Source organism: Solanum stenotomum, chromosome 5, assembly GCF_019186545.1.
Source record: "Solanum stenotomum isolate F172 chromosome 5, ASM1918654v1, whole genome shotgun sequence".
Taxonomy (NCBI): domain Eukaryota; kingdom Viridiplantae; phylum Streptophyta; class Magnoliopsida; order Solanales; family Solanaceae; genus Solanum; species Solanum stenotomum.
Genome location: NC_064286.1, coordinates 23265996 through 23270885, shown reverse-complemented (window position 1 = coordinate 23270885; position 4890 = coordinate 23265996).

The window sequence follows — 4890 nt, the reverse complement described above, 5'->3', positions numbered from 1 at the left end:
CTCCTTGTTGTAAATGTAAATAAGCTTGCACGTGACTTTTTGTTATCAACAACCAATTTTCACATGCTCATATACAATTACTACTATTTATTTCAGCACTGTATGTTTTGTTATTTTATTTTTCAAATTTATTATGTCTTCTTATACTTGTATAAAATGTTACATCTCTTACTTTTTATTTAGTACCATCGTTTGTTGATTGCGAGCCTACAAATAATATCATATTCAAAGTTTGTTGAAATATGTGGATCTTCTCCTGGGAAAGAAAAGAGTTCATGATTTGTATGATATCTGAATTTAATTAACTCATGTATTTAGGACATTAATGTAAGAATTGTATGGTTGAATACATGTATTTAGATAAAAGGAGAATGAATTGAATTAAATGATTATACATTTTCCAAACGAGATACATGCTAGAAAAGTCATGTAAATATATGGATATTATAGATATTTTTGGTAGGCCAAAATATAACTTAAGTTGGTAGAAGTCTACTTGTCTTCAAATAAAGTGACTGATATATGTAAGCAAGTAGAGTCAAGACATTTTCTCAACTTGTCTTAAAAAAATATTGAGTGGATCACTACAATAAAAATATCTTTTAGCGGCAATAAATATACACAATACCAAAGAAGGCACCGGTAGTAATTAGTTGTCATTGGATCTAATGTCACTAAAGGCTTTACGGACATTTAGAAAAAGTGTTAATTGCCACTAAAAATACATTTTTAGTGACAATCAAGTTATTGTCATTAATTAATTTCCACTAAAGATCATTTCTGGTTGATTGAGAGTGATTATCCTCCCTTACTTCCAAACATTTTGTCACAACCCGGGGTACCCCCTAGATATAACATGGCGTATAGGACCCTGAGAGGCCCCATACAAGCCATTTAGCAATCATAACATAGGAAATAGAACAAAAGAAGTAAAGACAACATTTCAAGTCCAACATTTTATAAAGGAAAGCGGAAGTATAAAACACTTTGTCTCAATAGCCATCAGATACAATAGAATGAGATTGGGCCTAGCTCATACATCATGTTCAAAACTGAAAATAAAAAGGAAACTAGGAACAATGAAAATCCTTCCTCGAAGCATGAGGACTCACCAAGCTTAGAAATCAACCGAGTCAACCTCTAGTCACTAAACTAAGTACCCTGAATATCGGACCCTACAATCGGGGAAATGTAGGCAAGAGTATGTGTTAGTACAAAACAATGTACCAAGTATGATTGCCATGCATGAACATTTAAGTCGTGATAAAACGGGACATTTCATAACATGCAATTGACCAAACTAAAACATGATATAAGAAGTTTAAAAAACATAAAAAGATGGTCAATGCAAGCTAACATCTCTAAAACCATTGAACACATATGAGATACTTCCTGAAGTAACCCTAGTTTATTATTAATGTGGGAAGTAGTTATTTTCTTAACTTGTTCTTATTATCCATGAAAGGGCACGTCATCTTGCCAGTCCAAGCTATCCATGAAAAGATATCATTCAATAACCAATCCAAGCTAAGTCATAAGACATCCATGGAAAGGTACACTTAAGTATCCAATCCAAGCTATCCATGGAAAGGTACAATTAAGTATTCAATCAAAGCTATACATGGAAAGGTACAATTAAGTATCCAATCCAAGCTATCTATGGAAAGGTACAATTAAGTATCCAATCCAAGCTATCCATGGAAAGGTACAATTAAGTATCCAATCCAAGCTATCCATGGAAAGGTACAATTAAGTATCCAATTCAAGCTATCCATGCAAAGGTACAATTAGTACGCTTCGCTTGCCCATCGGTTTGGGGATGAAAGACCATACTATGCTTAACCCGAGTACCAAGACCCTTTTAGAAAGATTTTCAAAACTAAGAGGTGAATTGGGCCCCACGATCAGAAATAATGGACAAAGGCACTCTGTGCAACCTTATAATTTCCCTCAAATCATCAACATAGATAACACACAAATGACTTTGATATCTATGCACACCATCTCCCCCTCGGGAGAAAGCCTTTACGGACTTCCTAAGCACCGGTTCTTTCAATTCTACTAAGGTTGGATCAAGACATTACTTAGCTTTCACATTCGTCACTAGAGACGATTCTAAACTATAGTGAACTATAACACCACCCTTGGTAGTGTCTACTAACCGAACATATTAAGGTATTATCTAAACACCCTATTCATCAAATCCATGCATGCCATCGGAGAATTATTCAATTCAAACGACATCACCAAAAAATTCATAATGACCATACCGGGTTCTAAAAGCTATTTTTGGAATATCATTTTTCTTAACCCTAACTAGATGGTACAAGAAACCCTTAGAAATAATCTTTCTAGCTTTAAGACAATAAATAAATCGACCTTTTGGCAGAGAATTTCCCCCCTTCCATTCTAGGATAGGCTCATTCGGGAGCTGAAACTTGACTACCAACGATACTATCAAGATCGAGCATATCAAGCTCTACCGAATCAACTAGAGTAACTCTATGGAATAAGTAGACGAGACACTTTCTATAGACCCTCTGAGCCATCACAAAATCATCAATAGGAGTAGAGACCGGAAAAGGATCTAACAACGCATCAAATCTCATAGCCATATATAGTGTCATAAAAGACAAGGTAACCGGGATCAAGTAAATCGTAAACATCTAATTGAAAGACTTTCAATATACCGGTAACCACATCGGGAGAACTCTCTTGTTCACCACGAGTCTGAAGAGCATAAAACCTATTTTGCTTGGGAGCATTAGTACCCGAACCACTTGGACCGAATGAAGGATATGGTTGAGCCCTACGACGAATATCTCCCTCATCCCTAGCAATTGAAGGACAATGCCTTATCTTGTGGTCTATCTTACCACAACTAAAACAAGCATTAGAACCCGCTAGGCATTCTCCCTCATGCTTTCTTCCACACTTAGCACAATTGGGCAATAAAGACCCACACTATTTCCTCCTTGAGGCTTAGGGTTAGACACCCTCTCATTGTTAAACCTTTAAGGATCATTTAGAGAACCTTGCCCGGGAATCCTTCGTCGAGACCTTGAATGACCACGTCTATCGGACCTATAATTACTATCCTCGGTTCTTGCCCTTTTTAGTTTTTTAGACCTTTATTTCGGAGGATTACTCCTGGTGAAGTTCCTCACTCTATGTGCCATTGTACCCACATTTGGGTTCATGAAGACCACAACTTTCCTATTGGCCTGGGCCGTCACAACTTGAGCCCACATTAGAAAAATAGCCATAAACTCCACATTAGTCACTTGCTCGGCCAAAGGGTCGGCCGGAGCTTGAGAAACTTGGGCAGGAGCTTCTTGTTCCACATTGTCTCTCTCACTCATTCTAGCAAAAGTTCTTCGAGTAGTCATATCATGTAGAGCACCGGGTAAGGATTAGGAAAGAGACCTTATAGAGTTAAAATTATCGCACGACTTAATGGTAATGAAAGAAGTGGAGTTTCCTAATCATCTTGTAGCCTTTAATTCATAAATGTAGTGCGCTTCACACTCATGAACAAGACTCTACTGGACGTGGCTTATGAAACATCCTAGGACCATTCTAAACCTTGTGCTCTGGTTACCAAGTTTGTCACAACCCAGGGGTACCTCCTAGATGTAACATGGCGTATTGGACCCTGAGAGGCCCCATACAAGCCACTTAGCATTCATAACACATAAAATAGAACAAAAGAAGTAAATACAACATTTCAAGTCCAACATTTTATAAAGAAAAGCGGAAGTCTAAAACACTTTGTCTCAATAGCCATCTAATACAATAGAATGAGATTTGGCCTAGCCCATACATCATGTTCAAAACTAAAAATAAGAAGGAAACTAGGAACAATGAAAATCCGTCCTTGAAGCATGAGGACTCACCAAGCTCGAAAATCAACCAAGTCAACCTCTAGCCATGAAACTGAGAACCTTGAATATCAGACACTACAATTAGGAAAATGTAGGCAAGATTATGCGTTAGTACAAAACAACGTACCAAGTATGATAGCCATGCATAAAACATTTAAGTTGTGCTAAAATGGGACATTTCATAACATGCAATTGACAAAGCTAAAACATGATATAAGAAGTTTAGAAAACATAAGTCATAAAACATGGTCAATGCAAGCTAACATCTCTAAAACCATTGAACACATATGAGATACTTCTTGAAGTAACCTTAGTTCATTATTAATGTGGGAAGTAGTTATTTTCTTAACTTGTTCTTATTATCCATGGAAGGGCACATCATATTTATAGTCCAAGCTATCCATGGAAAGATATCATTTAATAACCAATCCAAGATAAGTCATAAGACATCTATGGAAAGTGAAACGACCCCAAAAATGCCCGAAAATGTGCTTTGGAAACACCTATAATTGTAATTTCCATATATCTCAAAATCCGTGCATGATTTTGGAAATTCGACTTCATATTCTTATTCAGGGGGTAAAATTGAGTGGGAAATGGGTCTAACACGAATTTTAGAGCAACCGTATCAAAATTCGAAAATCGCAAAAAATGCGATTTTCAGGGTCAACTTTAAAGGGGCATATCTCTTAGCACACAAGGAACTGGAAGGGCCGCTACCTATTAAATTAAAGCCCTTAGAGTTAGCTTTCCAATGCAATTGATTTCACCTCATTCCGAGTTAGGATGAAGGAGTTATGATCATTTTCGTAAAACCTGTCGGAGCAGAATTTCAATTTCCAGTAGCTAAAGTTACTGTAGCGGCTGGACGTTTTTCTTTTATAAAAAAGAGGATTGTCCCATACTTAGTTATATTTCTTTCTAGCTTCAAAACACTCAAAAACACTCTCTAATCCCTCTCCAAAATTCCACCAAGATCTTCAACCAAATTCAAACATCTCAAGTT